The sequence below is a fragment of the Ochlerotatus camptorhynchus genome, unplaced genomic scaffold (assembly GCF_037179485.1).
Source record: "Ochlerotatus camptorhynchus isolate MF236.1 unplaced genomic scaffold, CSIRO-AGI_Acam_v1.1 ptg000002l, whole genome shotgun sequence".
NCBI lineage: Eukaryota > Metazoa > Arthropoda > Insecta > Diptera > Culicidae > Ochlerotatus > Ochlerotatus camptorhynchus.
In genome coordinates, this window is record NW_027040494.1 from 3,706,046 (window position 1) to 3,727,500 (window position 21,455).

General features: G+C 37.5%; 1 protein-coding gene and 1 non-coding gene across 2 annotated transcripts in view; one reads left to right on the forward strand and one right to left on the reverse strand.

Moving 5' to 3' along the window:
- Positions 1-21,455, reverse strand: part of LOC135705750 (LIM/homeobox protein Awh-like) — a 99,896-nt gene that overhangs the window by 64,674 nt on the left and 13,767 nt on the right. The window lies entirely within an intron of this gene.
- TRNAC-GCA (transfer RNA cysteine (anticodon GCA)) lies at positions 7,861-7,932 on the forward strand. Its single transcript has one exon. It is a non-coding gene; the product is annotated as a tRNA-Cys (tRNA).

The following is a 21,455-nucleotide window of genomic DNA, read 5'->3' on the forward strand; positions in this document are numbered from 1 at the left end:
ATGCCAAATGGAGTTTTTTTATATTGTACTTAAGTAAGCCTAGAAATTACAGAAACGATATGTTATGGAGAGGAATTCACGCGCATCAAAATATAGAATATAATTAATTAACTTTCCTATTAGAGACGTGCTGATTTATGTGTTTATACACCCAACCGGGGGATGTAAGATTCGCTTACAATTATGTGTGTTTCATCATCGGAGGATGTTAGTGGAGACCGCGTCCAATGCAAGAAAATGGAGAAAGAAAAATGTGGAGTGTTTAAGCGAAGACTACAAATCAAGAAGACTGGCAACTGTTCCCTTCTCCCATACAAATGTCAAACGTCACTAATAACAGCGACTCTGTCAATCAAAGGTGGAACTGCTCATAAACAATGCCTGTGCGTGTGACCTAATGTTACCGAAACGAATAATCATAACATGGTACTCGTTGTTGTTTTTGTTTTGCTCTACAAAATTTCACGGCAATTTGTATCCTAATCCCAGCAAGCCGGTGGTTTTCCAACTCCAAACCGAAAAACTTTTCATGGTGGATCAAGTAGAGGATTGAAACTCGGATCGATACCTAGTGAAAATATCTTTTGCTTGTGAACGAGGAATCGTTGTTTTGTTTTTTTTGCCTGTTGAAAGCAATCAATTATAAGGAATTGCAGCTTCCACCACCACCGTCATTCGGAAGCTGCTGAAATTTCAAGGATTCAAAAAGAAGAAAGATTCGGTACCTACATCACGATCCAACGGAAGGCGTCCCGCATGAACAAAAATCATTTTTGTAATGGTTGAAACCATACGCAAACTTTAAGTAATGTGATAACTATACATTTTAATGTTATGGTATGTTAATAATTTTTATTTTCACACTGAAGAACTATTATTTACCATTTACAAACTGTAAATTATGATTTTACTATTGTAGTTGAAGTTTCGCTATAGTTTTTGTGAAACTATTCATCATATACTAAGTGATTAATGTATGGTTCGACTATGATGGGTTATGATTCAGTTTTGTTTTGTGATGGGAACAAAATAAAAATAATCACAATGTTCAATTTACAATATTTATTACTATAAGGCAGCACATACAGCAATATTTAATCTATAAGAGAACAAAACTTCAGCTTACAGAAGTAGCTTGAATTATTACAATGGATTTGAATGTATTTATGAATGGTTTCGTCAAGTTTTATCATTTGCATTGTGTCATTTGTGCACGACTTTTTAAAAATGTCTTCTTCAATAGATATAGAAACAGTTTACTCATTCGAGGAGCACGGGATTGCTTCATTTTCTAGATTTTATTTCGACTTGAACCAAATTAAAACAAATCATGAAATCTCGTTGCAACATAACAATTTGTGTTGACGGCACCGTTGAAGAATTGGAATTTTCGATGGAGTGAAGAGATAGACCGCCATGTTTCACGCACAGTCTGACGAATGCGTACGGGATTTTCCGTAGGAGTAAAGAGTAACAGAGTCACCGTCAACGCCAATAAAGAAAACCATTAACGACAATTCGTCAATTTTAATGCAAATAATTACAAAACATACACGCTGATAAAAGCGGCAATAAAAATTCGTGTTAATTATTTACTTTTAAAACCATAAAACTAATCTAAGCTGCAGGAAAGATTGTGTTGTACTGTGGCTAGCTGTTCGCACGCTGAGTAGATAGAAAGAATATTAATGACGATTCTGAAGATTTCCTGCAAAAAATGATGCGCGATGCAAGAGAAATACAAGAAGATTTTTCGAAGATTGATTCGCTAGTGTGAGATTTTTTGAGCATCTAAAATTGAGATTTAGATGTGTCGCCCCCTCGGCTTTTTGTGCCCAAAAGAATACGTTGTGTTTCATTTACAGGTGGATCGCGTCGTAACGCGTTGGAAAACGAGAATCCCAACGCCTATTCAGCACAAACATTGAATTCGGCAACCATTCAGGAATAAGTAAATTGTGAAAAATAATTGTGATTTTACTCTCGTTCTACGTATAATGTGCACCATTGTCCTACGTTTTGTTGTTGTGCAGAAAGAGAATACAATTGAATATCGTTTGTGGTGTTTTCCAATCTGACCCACGATATACAGGACTTCCGCATTGACCGCTCCACATTTCCTGGAAGACTAGCACTTCTGAAGAGAAAACCAATGTTATTATTGCTTCAACTCCAATGTTTTATTTTTTTCAGCTCAAAAAGCTTCCAAGTCAAGGAGAGCATTTTACTCGAGCGGGATACACTTTTGTTGCGGCTGATGATCTCCATACCAATGAATCTCCATATCCAGAATCGCAAGAGCCCCTGGCGTTTGAGGATGAACAGCAGATATATTTCAAAACATAGAGGGATTTCAGACTGATGAAGGTGGAAGTCACGGTAATGAGATCCAGGACAAAAATTTAAAACTCAAACCGAATGCCACGATGCAAAATTGTGTCCTAAACCTGTCCATCCGTTCATCACCAGAAGAAGCGCAGGCGCTTGAAGTCGCTTTAAAACTGAATGACCAAGAAGAAATGAATGTGGTGCTTTTGGAACCAACGCGTGACAGTGAATGTAATCGCGCATATGTGGCAGATGCATTGGCTGGCCCTTCAAAGACTGTTGTCCCATACTCAACCAATAACGAAGCATCCCAAGCTATATTGGTGAATATTCTGGATCATGTTTCCATCTTGGATGCCGAAATTTTACCACCAAACAAGCTGTGTGCCACTAGCTAAGGAAATGTTTCAAGAGGCTGAAAAAAAGGTCAAGGCCGCAGGCAAGGAAATAAAAAGACTTCGAAAGAGAGCTGAAGAGGCCGAGCTAGCCAAAGCTCAGACCGACGATCTGGCGCTATCCCTTTCCCGCGAGCTGCAAGATCTAAAGGATCGCCAGAAAATTCCAACGGTAAGCTAAAATTGAAAACACTACTTGGAATGAAACTAACAAAAAATATTTCTTTATTCCAGATAAGGTTCACGACGGAACAAGGTGTAAACATTACATACAAGCAGATTGTGGAAATGAACAATGAGTCCACGACCGACAGCCTTTTTGTTGCTAATTTAGAAATATTTTTCTATGGGACCGATAGGCTTAAAGAAATGAGCTGTACCGGGAAACCGACGCCACGATTTATTAAGCAGCTAAATCCTGATGGATCCCTGAAGTACCCCGCTAGGGAGAAGATTGATCCTAAGATATTCAAGTTCATTCACGGTAACTATAGGCTATTGATTATCAATGCATATCAGTACAGTATGGTAATTGTTGCGGAGTCAGCGAAACTAGGAACCAAATTTCATCAATTTATTCACGAAGAGAAAGAAAATTATAAAATTCCTGCGGAAAAAACCTTGGGTATAAACAATACGATCCTACAGGTTATGTTTTGACTTACTTTAAGTGTTTCTAATCTCGTACTACTCTCTCACAACAATTATAGCGTTCGTATGTCCTGGAGCTAACGATCTGTGTAGGTGTACATAATATGTGTTGAGTGTTTTACCATATAAGTAGATTTAAATAGTATTAAAAAAAAACTTTTCACCTGGGAATACTGTGATAATTCACATTAACCGGACTTCATTTGCCTATTTCTCAGCGCTTCTCGACCTCCTTTTTCTAGATTTAGTATAGTATACAATAGCTTAAGACAACTTCACTTTTCTTCCTTTCTTCTGTCCTTACCTAGATTTAGTTTCTTGTATTTTTTTTAAGCACTACTCTAGACTTTAAAATTTTACAAATTTAGCTTTAAGTTAGGCTAATTAACTGTTTATTTAGTAGTAAATAATCTCAGTAGAGGAATCAAGTTCACTTGTTTACGTTCACTTCAATACAATGGCCACCTTATTGATCCTTTTCTCCTGCACCGCAGCTGTTGACCTTTTTTGTGACGTTTCCAATCCCTTGTTCAGCGCTGGGTGTGGTGCACAGTGGTACAGCGTCGAATAGGGGCACAGGTGACTTAGTTTCCGACGGGGCGCAATCAACAGTAATTATACTTAGCAACCAATTGATTTTATGGTTGACTCTGAAAAAACAATATCACTTTACTAAAGAGCTTTTGAGTGTGTTGGTTTACTTCCTTTAAATTTCGTTATAATTGCTAACCTTTTGACAGATACGCGTATTTCATCTACTACTTGCAGACTTCATCAGTGCCAAGTACTCAACACCATAAAGGGATTCCGTTAAGAGGTTCGACAAATTTTAAAGATTGATCACTTTACTGTTAAAAATTTCCGGAACAACGCAAAATAAAAAAAAATACGCTTGAAATTTTTTCGCTTCCATCTACAACCACAGCACTCTTCGATACTCTCCGGACAGTTACATTAATTTCTGTTAAAATTCGAGAACCTGGAAATTTCAGAAAAGTCCATAAAACTTCAAAAACTTCGTAAGTCCAAAGAAGTTCAGGGAAATTAAATCGTTTTTAGGACAGTTCCATTTGTTTCAGCAGAATTGGTAGAAATTTAGGAAGCTCAGTGAACATCAGTACAGATCAATTAATTTTAAGGATATAACTGAAACTTTAAAGGAGTTTCAAGAAGCTCAGGGAATTTCCGAAAACATCAGCAAAGTTCCGAGAGGTTAAAAAATTGTTTGGAAACGTAAGGTAAGTTACATGAGTTATTAGAAACTTGAGATAACAATTTAAGAAAGTTTCGTACTTTTTAATGACAGTTTCGAGAACTTCTAAAAATAAAAATAAAATCTTCAAGATCACAAAACTTAAATGCTGATGTTCCATTAATTTCAAGAAAGTTGTGACAGCACTTAAAAACCCAGCAGCACAAAGCTGTGGCAGAAAGTTGCAGCTACTTGATTATGACTGAATTGCCTGAACCGTTGTTCGATAAATGTGCTGCTAGGGAAGTTCCAAAATCTTCAAGAAAGTCCAGAGAAGATTAGATATTTTCCCATAGTTTCATTGAAGCTCCGAGTACCTCTAGAATGTATAGAGAACTTCTAAATAGCCCCATTAACTTCAGGAAAATTACAAGAACATTCAAGGCGTTCTGATGAATTATGGGAGTGCATTTCAGGAATGTTTCATAAACTTCAGGGATATTGTGAGGTCTTCAGGGATATTTTATGAATATCAGTAAAAAACTTCTGGGTCATTAGAATATGTAAGGAACTTCAGGGAATATTGTGTTAATATCCCCCAGAAATCCCTATCTTCCGGATTTTTCCCCCACCTTGAAGTTTCTTACGACTGTTCCGTAAGCTCTCTGGCATCCGACACTTCCTTCGTCTTCTCCAGGAAGTAAAATTAAACTTATACCAGAAGTATCTATCGAATTCTCCCAAGAAGGTTCTGTCGCCTTCCTCTGGACGTTTCTCCATAAGTTAAATTTTTTACGAGCTTCTTCTGGCATCCCCTGAAAAGGGCTACTCCTGGAATTTGCTTCCGATTTCCGAAGCTTTTCTGGCTTCCTCTGGATGTTCATCGGATTTTTTTCCCGAATGGTAAGTTAAATTTTCGCAGGAAGTTTCTCAATATTTGTCTTGGAAGTCCCCGGGATGTTTTTCTGATTTTTCATAGAACTTTCTTCAAACTTCCTCCAGAAAAGCGTCTTTATTTTTTTCGCTGGAAGTTTTTTTTCTGCTGCCTTCAGGAGTTAATTCAAAAAATCCCCGGAAATTTTTTCGGACATCTCCTGGAAACTGAACACTGTTGCTCACCAAAATTGTGTTGCATCGTGATAGATGACGAAACTTACGTCAAGGCCGACTTCCGTCAACTTCCTGGGCAATATTTCCTTGCCAAGTCTTATTTCGATGTTCCGGAGGAAGTTCGAAAGAAGAAATTATCAAAATTTGCAAAGAAGTTCCTGATCTAACAGGCGATTTGCGGATGTGGTGAAATAAGCGCTCCCTTCATCACTTCCGGAACAATCACACGGAAGAGTGCCTTAAGAAGCGTCTCTTGCCATTCATAAGGAAGCACAAAAGATCAACTCTGTTTTGGCTTGATATAGCATCCTGCCACTACGATCTAAACGTGTTGCAGTGGTACCGAACCAACGGAGTCAATTGATGAATCTACGCGAAACTGCACCAGTGCATGCGACACCTAGGTTTGAAATCCAAAACCATAAAAGTGATGATGTACTAAAAAATATTCCATACGATTTGACAGCTAGCAAAACGTCATTATCATTTTTACATCATTTCCATCTGCTGGCCGACCGTAACGTAGATTCATCAATTATGTGTCAAAAAATATGAACCCGCCAAATTCATCGGAACTTCGCCCAATTGAAAAATTCTGGGCAATTATGAAGGCGCAACTTCACAAACATCCCAAAACTCACATGAAGCTTCAGCATGATAATTTATTATCTAGAGAATGGCCTTAGAAGAGAATATGTAGATAGTTCCGTTAGAGTACGGCAGTATGAAAATTGAATATAAACATAGCAAAAAATAATTTTGATAACTCATCAAAGTTGATGCACTTCAATCGTGTCAAAAATATGGTGTAATAGAGGATATGGATTTTCATCAGAGTGTCGCTTAGTTCGAGATCAAGAGCACATTGCTCTCCAAACCTTGTGTTCACAATCCCTACCCTGCCATCCATTTGTTAAAATTTGTTACCCGTAACCTCGAGACAGCCGCGAGTAATCGCCCCCCCCCCCTCTACTAACGTTAGTTTTAAGTAATTTTGTAATCTAATCAATGAATATTGGCTCCGCAAAGCTACAGCAAATGAGCATGGAAAAATAAACGCATTATTAAAAAAAATGGGAAATGGATGTAATGTCGGCCTTAATGCCCTCAATTTGGGCCCATACATAAATTCAGCAATCGACTAAATTTTCAATGGCGACCAAAAATATCCATTAGTAACGTCGCAATAACGCGTTCTTCTAGATAAAATTGATAAATAGCAGATTTTTAGCGATGGGCCCAATCTTAGATCCATAGGCCAACATTAGAGCCATTTCCCCTATCACTTGTCAAAAAGGTCAAAATAATCATTAATACAGTGCATGAACTGACATTATGCTGCTTTTACTGCATATGTTTATTTTTTGTGGCCATAAAAATTACATGAGATTTTCGACATGAATTGAAGTGCATCCTCTTGGATGTAATATTAAAATTATTTTTTTTGTTGGGTATAGCAAACCATGATTAGCTTACAGCTATTGACAGAGCAAATGTTTAAAGCTATCACTCCTCATCCACCATTTTCAAAAGTTTTAAGCATAAGGGTTGCGCGGTTCACTTTTTATCACATTCTCATTAAAGTCGTCTAAATAATCAGATGCTCGACTGCGATAAAGTATGGCTCCTTAATGAGAGCTGACCTCACAGAGCACAAAAGAGCGCGGTCACTATCTTGCCAGTCGCGGGAATCGTCCAGAGCGCGTAGGCGTTAATTCATTGAGAGATTCAGTGGGAGTTGGCTTTTTTTTGATTTGCCGATATTGGCACACTCTTTCGGCATTCAAAACCGGTAGCCCTGCTGTAGTAATCAAATCTCACTGATTATTGAAGTTTTTTTTTTATATATATACGAACACTGTGAACATGCGTGTAAACTTTCGCACATCGCAGTTGTTGCTGAGTGTAATGTCCGGCAGTGCCACTCACAACTAAATACTGTTGACAAAGTCGGCGGTTCATTCTACTTCTGGGGAAGCAAAAACAAAATTCTCTACTCACGCTATTTTTAGATAAGGTTTACAAACAAGCAGTTTTGAGTTGATGTGGTCATGTAGGTATGTACTACTAACATGAAAGCGGAAAGCAACGCACGCATTTAGTCTGATTGTTTCCCATTCTGTGCGTCATACTTCAGCGTATTCTACTGGTGTCACCGGGTGTTTCAGAGTTATAAATAAGTAAGGGGGTATAGCTCAGTGGTAGAGCATTCGACTGCAGATCGAGAGGTCCCCGGTTCAAACCCGGGTGCCCCCTCTAATATTTTGAATCTTAGACATCCCCTTTTCCAGAAAAAAAAACAAAGCTTGGTTAATGCTCTGGTTTGCGTTGTAGCCCTGTTTCTCAGTTTGATGATCAAACTAAGAAAAAATGCCACAAACCAAAGCATTGTTCAAGCTTCCATCCACTCCTGGAAGCACCTTCACTCCGTCATCGATAATTGAGTGATTTGCTTCGAAGTTCCGATAATTATTGATTCCTTTATCAAAGTCTCGTCACACCGCACACCGCCTTGTACCATTCAGTGTACAGTCCATCTTGGACACATTGAATCGATCATAAAAAAGGCCCAAGAAAAGCGCCTACCGTTAAATAAGATTTCACGGATCATCGGATCAATTGTTGCTGGTAGCGTCTGTTATGACCGCAAAGATGGCGCACGTTTTCACTGGACTTTATTTTGCCTCTCGTGAATCGAATCTCGCATGTACCTGCAGAAGGCGTAAAGGAAAATCCCAACCCGCCACGCTTCGGTCGGACAAATCAGTTCCACGGTGAAACCGTTTCACTTGTTGTCCGATGCTACTTTCTTGCACCATTACACGTCGTCTCTCCGCGCCGCCGCGGTGCAATTCAGTCGATCGATCTCAGATCGGTAATTATTTGATTATTATATTTTATTAACACATGTGTAACCTTTCGCGTCTGCGCGATAGAGTTGTCTGCGATTAGTGTAGCATGTGCGATTACTGATTCTACACGCTTCAATTTTCGTGAAAAGATAGATTAGCTTCGCATGGCAATGGTTGTTTGGCGGGGAGCGTTATTCGCCGCGGAACTAAGTTGATAAATCGAGCGAAATGGTCGCTTTAGGACCGTGTTTGCTTAATTTTCGCTATGCATATAAAATAATTCAGAACCTGTTTGAACTCTTTCGCTTTATCGTTATATTGTACGGGAGAAATAAATCATGTGAATGACGTCTTCGGCAATACCATTAGCTATTATTGATGTGTAGAAAACTGTATGTCGCACAATGTTTCTGTGTGTCAACACTGTACAACTGTGCAGGAATAAACATTCCCTGATATTCCGTGATTTCCATTAATTTTCAAAAAAAATCCAGGTTCAGTGCCTACCCATTTTTGGCACCACAACCTCACAACTATTTCTTTTCTCAGATATGTACTAGTACTTTCTGGATATTTTTTCATGAAATAGCTGGATCTCTTACACATGAAGAGTGGTCCAGTACAATTTATAATTGAATAAAGCGTTCGATATAAATTATAGAATGCAAAAATATAGAAATCGCGTTTGATACAATTGGAAAGGCACCAGGTAATCAGTTCAAGCAGTAACCAGGATGCTACTATGATTGATAGCGATGTGTGAAGGAAACTGCCACCATCTCGATAGAAAAGGCTTGCTTAATCGCATAAAGTTTTAAGCAAGTTTATGATGCATTTCTCACCTCAATTTACTCCATGATGCGAGTAAAGGTCCAGGGCATGGCAATTTTTTAACTCTTAGAAGTTCTTTCCTGATTGTTCCCGAACTCAATACTATGGGCAGAAATTCACCCAGTTTTCCTGAATGTTACATATGAAACACTTGTCTTTAAACCCATTATATATTTTTTGCCTTGAGCACATTTTGAGACCCAGCTCCGCAAGAACATTATTCCGGATAATACGCTTAACCAAACGCTAATTCGTGGCCACATTCCTCCAGTGGGAATTCGAAAAACAGCACTTTCACCTTAAAAATTACATCTTAATTGCAATAGCAGCATCATCACGATACTAAATTTCCACTTAGAAACTAATTTTCCGAGCTAAAATGAAGAATACTCAATGAAGTAACACTATGCTGTCAATGCATTGATTGTCTATGTTTCTTTGAATCATAAAAGTGCTACTTCAAGCAAGACCATTATCCTAAATTATCATTAAGTTGATTCTCTGAGCTAATCCGGCTGTTAAGAACACAATAAGACACCTAAAGCTTTACTGAATAACATAGATCTTTATCACATAACATATGTGGAACTCGATCATCAAAAATCGACCCCATTTCAGTGATTTCAAGTGGTATAGGACACCGATCTGTCAAATTGATTATACCAGCTGTAGAATGAGAAAGGGGATCAAGGGGCTTGTCAATTATTTCAAATAATTCTACCGTGGTTTATAATTCTATGTGTTCTTAGCACTCCTGAACTCATGTGTTACTATTTCCTTAACCATTTATGTGCTTTATTTATAATTATATAGCAAACTTTAATAAAGTTACCACCTTTATTCACACAGAAAAACTGTGGTAAACTTAGAAGAAACATGTAGGGGAAACGGATGTAATGTCGGCCCCTAATCTAGCCCATACATAAATTTAGCAATAAACTAAATTTTCAATAGCGACCAAAAATATCCGTTAGTACCGTCTCAATGACGCGTTATTCTAGATAAAATTGATAAATAGCAGATTGTTAGCGATGGGCCCAATTTTAGATCCATAGGCCAAAATTAGAGCCATTTCCCCTATGTAACAGTTCCTTCTTTGGAAACTTTCTAATTTTTAGGAACCAATTGCATCAAACTTTGATTTCATTAGGTTTCGTAGGAGGAAAAACAGGACCGCATAAATTTGAAATTAAGTGCTTACATTTTGAAGTTCAAAGAGAAGCAGCAAAATTTGGAACAAGAGTTAGAAGTAGGGTAAACGCTCCTATAGTTGCGGTACGTTAGAATCGTTAGGTTCCTTAGTTGTGTATTGAGTCTCCATACACAACTATAGGAACCTAACGCTTCTAACGTACCGCAACTATAGGAGCGTTTCCCCTACCATTTAAAAAATATGCAGTGTTTTGAGCTGACTTTGTGTCGTTCCATTCGCAAGAATTTTGCAAGCAGGACGATTAATGAAATCGAACGCTTATCGATACGATAACTTAGATTTCAGCCCTCCCTATGTTTATCAATTGCCAATTGAAAATTCCTTCAAAAATTCCAACACAAAGAACTACTTCAATTTCTTTGTAACATAAACCGTGGTAAGGTTGATCCTTGTTGATTGAAAAGGAAAAAGATGAGCGACATACAATCATAACAAACTTTTTTTCGACCACTATGGCTAAGGTCCCAGGGTGGAACTGCCAGCTATCTGTATCAAAGTTAAGCATTATTTACTAAAGAAAATTATCGTTAATATGCATCAACTGGATAGTTCGTGATGTAATCATATGTTGACTCACTAAAAGCACAGTAAACTATATTTTAAGATACCACAGACAAAATGATAGTTATCAACGTAATCAACAAATCTTCGAATTGTTTGCATTTGATGCAGATTGGCATCCCGTATTCTATTACGCGAAGGATGATTTGTTGTAGACAGTAAGTTTATTTTTCAGGGATAGAGTAGACCTCCTGTTGATGAGTGGATGCAGTGATCTTATCAAGATGTTACACTTGGTTTTGGTTTTGTCAACGTGCTCCCTGAAAATCAGCTTGCTGTCTAGTGTTAAGCCGAGGTAGACTACCTCTTTTGACCTTTCCACCACTGTGACGTTCAGGCAGATCTTATTATTCACCGACGGAACAAGTCTGGGAGATTTAGAGTGTGGAAAGATGATGACCTGGATCTTTGCCGCGTTGATACGGATCTTCAGGCCGGTCCAGGCCGCCCTGAAGTTTGGCAGTCAGAGCTCCGATGACCCTACCCTTGTACGCTTGGAAAGCATTATTGACTGGTTTTATGTGTCAATCACGCTTACGGGGAACCTATGGGCAGCGTTGCTAATTTGACAGCAGGTCCCCCCCCCCGCAGACGAAAACCAGTAACCACTGTCACTGGTTCGATGAACGTCCAGAACGGCTAAAAATATGCGAGAGCATCGCGAGCAGTGCTGCCAGTATTCCATATTTATCTGGATTTTCCAGATTTTCAATCGTCTTGCCAGATACAGTGACATATCCCGTTTATTTCCAGATTTTTTAAATATGTTTCTGATTTTCCCACATTTTTTATATATGTTGCTGCAACAATATCACTGATATTGATTTAACGCTTCATTCAAAAAATAAAAAGCCAAAGCTGCTACTTAACTTATTAAAGGCCATTAAGGGGAAGCTCACCGCTTCGAAAAAAATAATTACGTTTTGATTTTTCTAAAAATATTGAAAAAAAGTATCAAAAATCTAAAAAAAATCACATTTTTTCTAAACATGCAAAAACATGTTTTATAAGTCATTATGGCATAAAGTTGGACTCAAAAAACCACAAAACATCAACTTTTCGGTTTTTCTGAGAGTCCAATTTTTTTCATGATGGGATAGAAAAAAATTTTTTGCATGTAATTTTTTTACAAAAATCTAAGAAAGAAACTGATTTTCTTGGATTTTTGATAATTTTTCCCAATATTTTTAGAAAAATAAAAACGTACCGAAAATATTTTTTTATTTTTGGGCCGGTGAGCTTCCCCTTAATATCTCTATTGCAATTTTTACACCATGTTTGCTGCAAACGTGGAATATCAGGTTCTTTGTTATATGTTTTGTGGGAGCTGATATTTGAGCCGTTGAAGATTGAAATGATCATGACGACTGTCACAAATAAAATCACTATGAAAAATATGGTATAAAACGTAAATATCGTTTGGAATTATAAAACGGATTTTTCGAGCATATATTAGAAAAGTTTACTTTTAACTCAATTTACAATCGAAACTAATTCATTAAAAATTCAATTTATAGCATTTTAATAGTTTTTGTTAGTTCATCTACCAACATATTTTCCAGTAAATATTTGGATATTTTTCCATTTTCCAGAATCATGAAAATTGAGATTTTTTTTGAATATTTTTGGCTTAGAAAAATCTTCAAGCTTGCTAATTTTCCAAGGATCATTTTTTTGTTTTAAGTTTTAAACATTTTTTTTTAATCCTCTAAGTTTCAAAATTAAAAAAAAAATCTCCATGTTGTATTTTTTTTTTCAAAATCCAGGATTCCGAAGAATAAATTATAAATGACTCCAAAAAATAAAAAAAATAATATTTTTTTTATTTTTTGGAGTCATTTATAATTTATTTTTCGTAATCCTGGATTTTGAAAAAAAATACAACAAGGAGAATTTTTTTTTTAATTTTGAAACTTAGAGGATTCAAAAAAATATTTAAAATTTAAAACAAAAAAATGAGCCTTGGAAAATTAGCAACGCTTTAGAATCTTGACAAATTTTTCGGGATCCTGATACCCGGAAGTTTGAAGTATGTTCGTGAGATTTTTGAGGATACTTCATATGATTTTTTGAGGCACTTGAAAGGCACTTGAAGATTCCTAGCATTTTTTAAGTAGTTTAGAATTCCAAGGTATCAATGGCTTTAGAATTCTGAATTGCCTTAGATTTTCTGAATGTTGTGGTTATTCTGAAAACAGTTGATAGGGAATTGTCAGGCGTATTGCTTGTGAACTCAAAGGCGCATTCCAAGAAATTCGGAGTAGAACTCCATCGTATCTCAGATGATAATTGCATGGAGATTGTGTGGAGAAAGCAAATAGAATTAAGAAGAGAAATCAAATAATTTTTTTGATATGACTTTTAAGGAACGTTGAATTGCTGGGAGCATTTGTAAGAATATCTGATAATAATATAGTGGGTATGCTGACGAGAAGGGAATCATTAGGATAATTTCAATGGAATGAAATTATCCTATGAAACTCCGCGATGAATTAATTTTGAGAGAAGGGTGGAAATTATGACGAATATTCCAAGGAAATTTCATAGAGAATAATGGAGACAAAATTTAGCGAATCTTAGGAATTATTACCAGTTTGAGGGAGCAGATTTCTATACAGAATGCATACTATGAGGACGCCTAGAATGTTATTGAAAAAGTTGGGAGATTATCAAGATTATTGTTGGGGAACTCAGATAAGAAGTATGACTATGGATTATTTAAAGAGAACTCTTGAAAAAAGTTCGTAGATGTCCTGTGAAGAGTTCCAAGGAAATTTAGACTAAATAGGTAACATTTTCATGATCTGGGCACAGGTAAAATAAAAATTCCAGAATTTAGAATTATTTCAATATTATAAGGCTTAACAAAATGACGCTTCTGACTTCAATTTGAGTTACATAGTAAATTTATTCTTTGGCATCGTGGATTAATCATAATTATGTTGACGCAGTGGTCATGCGGTTAGTGGAGTTTCCCGTAGTTTAGGTAAACTGTATGCGTTTCACGAAGGATTTGATTTCCGCTACTGCATGATGATTTTTTTTTTTCATTCTGCTTAATCTTTGGTTAAAGATGTTGTCAAAACGATAGTATTATTAAAAACTAATCAAATCATTGAGATACTAGGATGCATGAAATAGTAAAGACTTTATCTGTAATTAGTTATAAACTCATTATTTTTTAATAATCATATAGAATAGAAATTCGGAAAAGTGGAAATGCTTTTGATGCATATCCAGGTCAAAAAACAGTTGACGACTACCTGAAAAAATCATTCATGGACTTTTTTCCTAGAAATTATTGTTAAAAAAGGAACTATTAAATAAAAAAAGATTTCAAAAAAGGGTTATCTTCCATTTAATTCCACTTAAATATAAATCCATAACAGTTGCGTATAAATAATAAATGAAATAATTCTTAGGGACTATTAACATGTTACGTAATGCATCAGATTGCATTAAAATACTACCCACCCCTACATAACGTACTTTTCTTATACTTAATAAAAGTGTTGTAACACTTTGCCATACGACTCAACTTCCTGCAATTTTAACAAGCAGTTGACATACTTTTCTAAACAAATTCCGCATGCACGGCCAATAAGAATGACTAAAAATTGAGTAAAAGTTACTCATATTTGAGTTCAGGTTACTTTAATTCGCGAAAACGTAGGTCACTCGTAGAATGAGTAAATTTTCCGACGATTTTCCGAGGAAAACTTCTCGAATATGACGAAATTGTTTCTTTCAGTCAACATTCATATCACAAAAATCTTTTTATTTTTCTTTTGGTAGTTCAATTCATATATGTAAAAGAAAAAAAATGTTCGTTTATTCTTTTGGTTTGCCAAATCCGAACTGCCGTGCCTTTCGCTTAACCCCTTCCATTAAATTTTGCACAGTGATCTCATAGACGTTATTCGCCCCCGAACGCCAGTTAGATTGAAACTGCTGCTCGTTTTCCATGGATTTATTAGTTTTCTTAGATTCCGTTTGACCAAGGCCTAATACCGTTCGATAGGGCGGAGTTCTTGGCTGTTGGGAGGGTTGTGGTCTTTGGGTACCACAACCACGTTGTTCGCATCGTACCACTCGAAGAGCACAGTACCAAGTACCAAGAACAGCACAGGTCTATTATGTTGCTTTAGGAATGGTAGCAGCCGTTTTTCCAGGCACTTCTGAACGTAGATGTCTTGATTGCTGGTTCCTGTAGTAATGAAAATGCCGCATTTTAGACCTCACGTGCATATGGCCTGCCAGACGAGATATTTTTTCGGGAACTTCGATAGTTTGATGGCTTTGAAAATATCCGCCACTTTCACTTTTCCTGATGCGGTTTAAAACTCCTGTCCCGGAAGCTGCTTGAAATCCGCCTTCACATAAGTTTCGTCGGCCATGACGACACAGTCGAACTTTGTGAGTAGATTCGTGTACAGCTTTCGGGACCGCTGCTTTGCCGACGTGTTTTGTTTGTAATCTCGGCTCGCCACCTTCACCTTCTTAAACGTCGACAACCCAGATCTTTTCTTGGCCCGCTGCACGGTAGTATGGGAGACATTGAGCTTGCCAGCGACGTCCTGGATGGAGAGGTTAGGATTCCGCTTATATTTCACCGCCACCTTCTTCGTCGTCGCTGCCACGTCCGGATTACGATTGCCGCCGCTTCCAGGCAGTCGACAGACGCCCCCCAAACACTTTTAAAACGTTTTCACGGTTGATTTGGCCACATCCATCAATTTTGCCAACTTGGCGTGTGAGAACGTCGGATTTTCTTGCTGCGCGAACAAAATGTTTACACGCTGCTCTTCTTGCTTGGACGTCGTTTTGAAAACTTGAGAGCAAACGGTGAAAACTCATCATAGCAACCATTGTATATACACTCAACTTCCAAATGCAGCATTTCAGGTTTTTTATGCATTTTTAACAGATACACGCCAATTTGAAGTTGACCAATTTTTGCGCGTTCCAGACTTTAGTACACTTCTGACTTGTGTACATTTTTTTTAAATTTTCCCATATTCGAGAAGTTTTCCCCGGGAAAGTATCGGAAAATTTACCCAAACTATGAGTGACCTACGTTTTAGCGATTTTGAGTAATCTGAACTCAAATGTGGGTAAAATTTTTGTCCATGTGCGGTTGGTTTAGAAAGTATTTTTTCTAACTCAACCACAGCCACCGAAAGCAAACGCCGTGACGCCACCACGCCGCCGCCGCCGAAAATATTTTGATCGGCGCACAGGTGTAACTGTGGAGTCCAAATTTTGGGTAGCGCATTGAACAGCCAGTATGAAACCATCAGCAATACAAATCGGATGAATTCTAAATTGCAACTAATTGTCTGCGTCCTTCAAATGGTTCGCGAAAACTAGTTTAGTTTGTTACGCTATTTCATAACCAGAATTCAAATACTTACTATTCAATCTCATTCCAATTAAAACAGATTAAAACTACTTTAATCATTCGATGAAATACGTGACAGATAATCATAAAGCGGTCGATTTTACAACAAAAAAATAACTTCACTAGCAACTGGTCACTAACTACTGGAAATACATAAAAATACTTATGGCATATCTTACAATATTTAATTGATATTAGATCTAAAGTTTAGAGTGGGTTGCCCATAGCTATTGACTTTACAATGAATAATCCCAAATTGAAACAATACTTCAATTCTATTCGTTGATTAGGAACATTAGGAACACGTAAACCAATTTAAACCAGATTCTGTTTGGTCTAATCTTTTGGTATATTATAGTTTTTAGAATTAAGACGTAACCTGTAATTATCATTGTAACAAAACTACTCTTTATTGGCGACAAATAAATAAACGATTTTTTTCATCTATGCATGCATCACGTCTCAAAATTTAATGAAAAATTACTAAACAAAAACAAAACGCACTTAAGTGTTTGATTTAAAAAAAATGTTAATGCATTTTGATGTTTTTTACAAAACAAACGAAGCCACAACCTCTCTCTCACCACACAGAAATCATAGCTGTGCCAATATTCGAAGAATTAATTACGTAATAAGTAACAACGTTGATTTAATTTTTCAAATTGTGATTGGAAAATGGAATCCTACATAAATACGTGATTAACAGTGAACACTCCGTTCTCATAGCCTCCAAAGGAAAGCGATTGTCAAACAAACCGTGTGACTTCCGAAAGAACAGCCTGCGGATTTACGTGGATCCTCCCCAGTTGGTTATACATAGCCTATTTTGCTGTCGACGTTAGCAACAATTTATCATACTTTGGTACCAGATTTATCACGTCCACTAATCCAGACAGATGATGCGCCAAAACTTCAGTAGTTGCTCGCCTGCAGCGGTCGAAACTCTTGACTTAATAGCTTCTTAATTATTTTCCTCTCCATATAATCTGTAATAATAATAATCATGCCGAAAAGTCTCGGTGGTGGTGGTGAACAGTTCTCTTCAAGCATTCATGCACGGGCCGATACCGCGGCCATCGGTCATTCGGATGGCTCTGCAACGAAGGAAAGGTACGATATTGGGTGTGATATGGACCGCTCGCTCACGGGTTCCGACGAAGTCTGTTTTCACGGCTCATAATTCATATTTTGCTGCATAATGGTGGGCTTATGATATACGGCACATGAGTGCTTTTGTGGGGATGGTGCAATGAAGAAACCTGCTACGTAGAGATTTGAATGTTGTAAGCGCAAACGCAATTCTTAAGAATGGTCGAGATGGTAATGGCGGTGTTTAACTTATGGAATCATTTTGCATTGTCATCCCCCTTCTGTCTACTTACTAGGGACACCATGTTTCGTGGGTGGTTCGAAAAAGTTTCAACTTTGAGCAGACTTTATGAGCCAATTATCAGAAAATATTTCCAAATCATTACTTCACAAGTTATTTCCATTTTAGTATAGCAGCCGTAGTATTTATTACAATGGCAAATTTAATAGAACAATAAAAAATACTGTCTATTTGTTTTTCTTTTTCTCTGTCAGCTCTAACGCGATCACAAAAATGCTATTATAGTAACTGAATAACTTGTTCCCACTAGCAGTCAGTGGTCATCCACGCACACAGAGACCATGGCTCGTTCTAGATCGATAAACTTCAAAGAACAAGAACGACTCACTTTTAATCGTATTCTACGACCTGGCTAGCCATAAAATTATTAAATTATGACCCTTAACTAAATAATTAATATTTCAATGAGTTCTTAAGCTTCAGCAAACCCACGAACAGAGAGATCACACATCGTCGTCGTCGTCGTCTTCAAGACAAGATTGTCCACGGCCACGACCGGATCCTTTGTAGGCCTCTCACCGAGACTGTGTGACGGGATTTCTTCTGTGTTGTTCTGGACGTGCTCCCCCGTTGTTTTATTTGTCTCTTCCCGCTCGGAGCCCACTCACCAGGGAACCACCGCGGCCCGTCTGAACCGATCTGAACGATATTTTACTCACGGCTCCATCAACACCTGACAGCTATGTGGTCACATTTAGCGCAGGATTACACCAAGTCGCTTACACATTGCGTAGTCATTCGTGTTGTTGTTGTTGTTGTTGGTAATTAACGATCTTTCACAACTTGACGCAGCAGATCGTCGAACCGTACTTTGATGGCTAATTAAAAGACTGCAAACCTACCGCGCGGGAGCGAATGCCCAAAAATATTGAGGTCATTTACTCGAACCCGAGCATCAAAGTCCCATTAAGTGACACAATGTTTTTGTAAGAATAATAATAACAAGAAGAAGCTTTTCGAAGCAAGAACAAAAGTTCGATGTTTCCCTTTCACCAGGGAGACACACGACGCCTTTGCATTTTCTCGTCGCCTAACCAGCACCACCGTGTTACGTTCGAACGGCTGAAAAGCGATCGCCTGGACCGCTGGATTCCGGAGCCCCAGATCATTGGAATCAGAACCCGGAGAGAACTAATAAAAACAAATTAAATTAGCATAAAAAATCGTTCGATATCATTTTTATCGCGGGTGGTTGAGTCCCGTTTGGGATGCCGGGAGTTTGCGACACGGTAGAGACTAAAACCACCGTAAGGGCAGTGGAGCTTGTATTTATCTTTATCGCTTTCGATAAGTTCTGTTTCGGTAGGATTTCTCTGCCGGATCCCACATGTTCGATATAAATTGCAAGTTTCTATACAGAGGTCATCCACAAATTATGCAAGGGTTTTTGAGTGTATATTGGAACCCCATCCCTCCCTTGTAAGACACAGTAAGATATTCGGGTAAGCCCACTTCCCCACTTAAAATTAGTTAGATTTGAAAATTTTCAGAAAAATCATTGAATATTGGGTTGGGAACATTTTTATATAAATTGATCTTGTTCAGGGTTTTTTTTTTGGCGAAAACACGGTTATTATTTTCTTCCGATTATTTAATCTAATGTGACTGTTCCCAAATTAAAGTGTGAGTGTTCCCAATTTTTGTCGGTCCAATGTGCCCACACGGTTCGATTTCTTTCAGCTAATCACAACGTCTGTTTCTCTTCTAAAAACAGACAATTCTTTTCACGCTCTTCAATTCGCATGAAATAGCATTAATCTCAAAGTAGGATCAACTAGGTTTAAGTATTTAGCGGTAAGATACTGTAATTAGCTTCTGTGATCATACCTTCAATTGAAAATCTATTACAACTAGAAACATGACACAGGAGATCTTCACGGTCTCTCTTCATCCTCTCTTTCGGCTCTGTCAACGTTACAGTCTAGTTGACGGCTGTAGTGGACCGCTACGGTATCATCACAAACAGTGTTCCCAGTACCAACAGTGAGAAATATTGAAACCCTTCCTCCTCCGACTCCCTTACATAATTTGTGGATGACCCCGACAAGCAGAGTCGATGCTGCTCAGATGAATGCGTCTTGCTGATATTTTCCGCTTATATAAGGTATAAAGTACCTCTTCATTAATAAGATTCCGCAGTGATTTCTAGGGAAATTTTGGTTTTATCATAGTCCCAAGTAATATTGCAGGTTTTATCGCGGTTTTATAGCATTCTACAAGACTAAATCATGGCCTTCAAAACCCTCATAAAACCAAAAGTGTTACTTGGGAGTCACTTTATCGCACTTGGGTCCAGTGTCTGTTTTTATCATTTACCAACGCACGCAAGAAGTAGCGCTTCAAACCAGTGTAGATGAATTGCATTTGTTTTGAAAATCTTCGCTGCCACGTACGAGCGAAATGGAAAAATGAGTTCATTATACATCAGTGAATACGTTATATGTTGATATTTCAAATGCTTGATTATCGAATTCAAAATGGTCAAAATCAGAAGATCCTCAAAGCAAAATAATCAATTACATTTTAGGCAAAATTATTATTTTGAATATTGTCGACCCCAGAGTCTAAAACCTCGATATTATCGTCAATTCAGCATGATAGATCTGTGTGTAAAAATCAACACAACACTGTAGAACGCTATATAGGGGAAATGCCGGCTTCGCCAACACCTTAACCTATTATCGTCAGGGGGTAAACAAAGTCCTAGAGCACTCAAATTTTGCCAATAGATGCTCTGAAACATAATGTATCCACATGCCAAAACGGAGCTCTCAAGGACGTTGTTTACCCCCTGACGATAATAGGTTAAGGTATTGCCGAGGCCAACATTTCCCCTATCTGAACAATTAAAATAATCATTTTGCATTTAATGCTTAAAATCATCCCCACCAAGATGAAGACGAATATTAATGTTTATAACAACACAGGGGATAATGAAGTTCCAGCCACGAATAGGATGCTGCACGCTGACGTCACGAATGAACGCGATTAATCGGTGTTCATCAGTTTGAAATCTAGAGGTGGTTTGTATACGTTTGCCTGTTAGTTGATTCAAGTAGATTCGAGTTTTTAAATAAAAAGGACTAAAGGATATGTTATTCGACTATCATTGGCGTAGCTAACGGGGGTGCCAAAGAAGCCAGGTCCCCTCCAGAATTATCCAGGCCCCCCAGAAATTTTGAGTGTTTTTTAAACACCGGTATTTTGTCAAGCGGCTTCGAGGTTCCTTTTTATTTTTATTGATTTTGAAGAATGTCAACCATTCTTCATTTATTTATTTATTTATTCATTCATTCATTCATTTATTCATTCATGCATTCATTCATTCGATCATTCATTCATTCATTCATTCATTCATTCATTCATTCAATCATTCAATCATTCATTCATTTATTCATTCATTCATTCATTCATTCATTCATTCATTCATTCATTCATTCCTTCATTCATTCATTCATTCATTCATTCATTCATTCATTCATTCATTCATTCATTCATTCATTCATTCATTCATTCATTCATTCATTCATT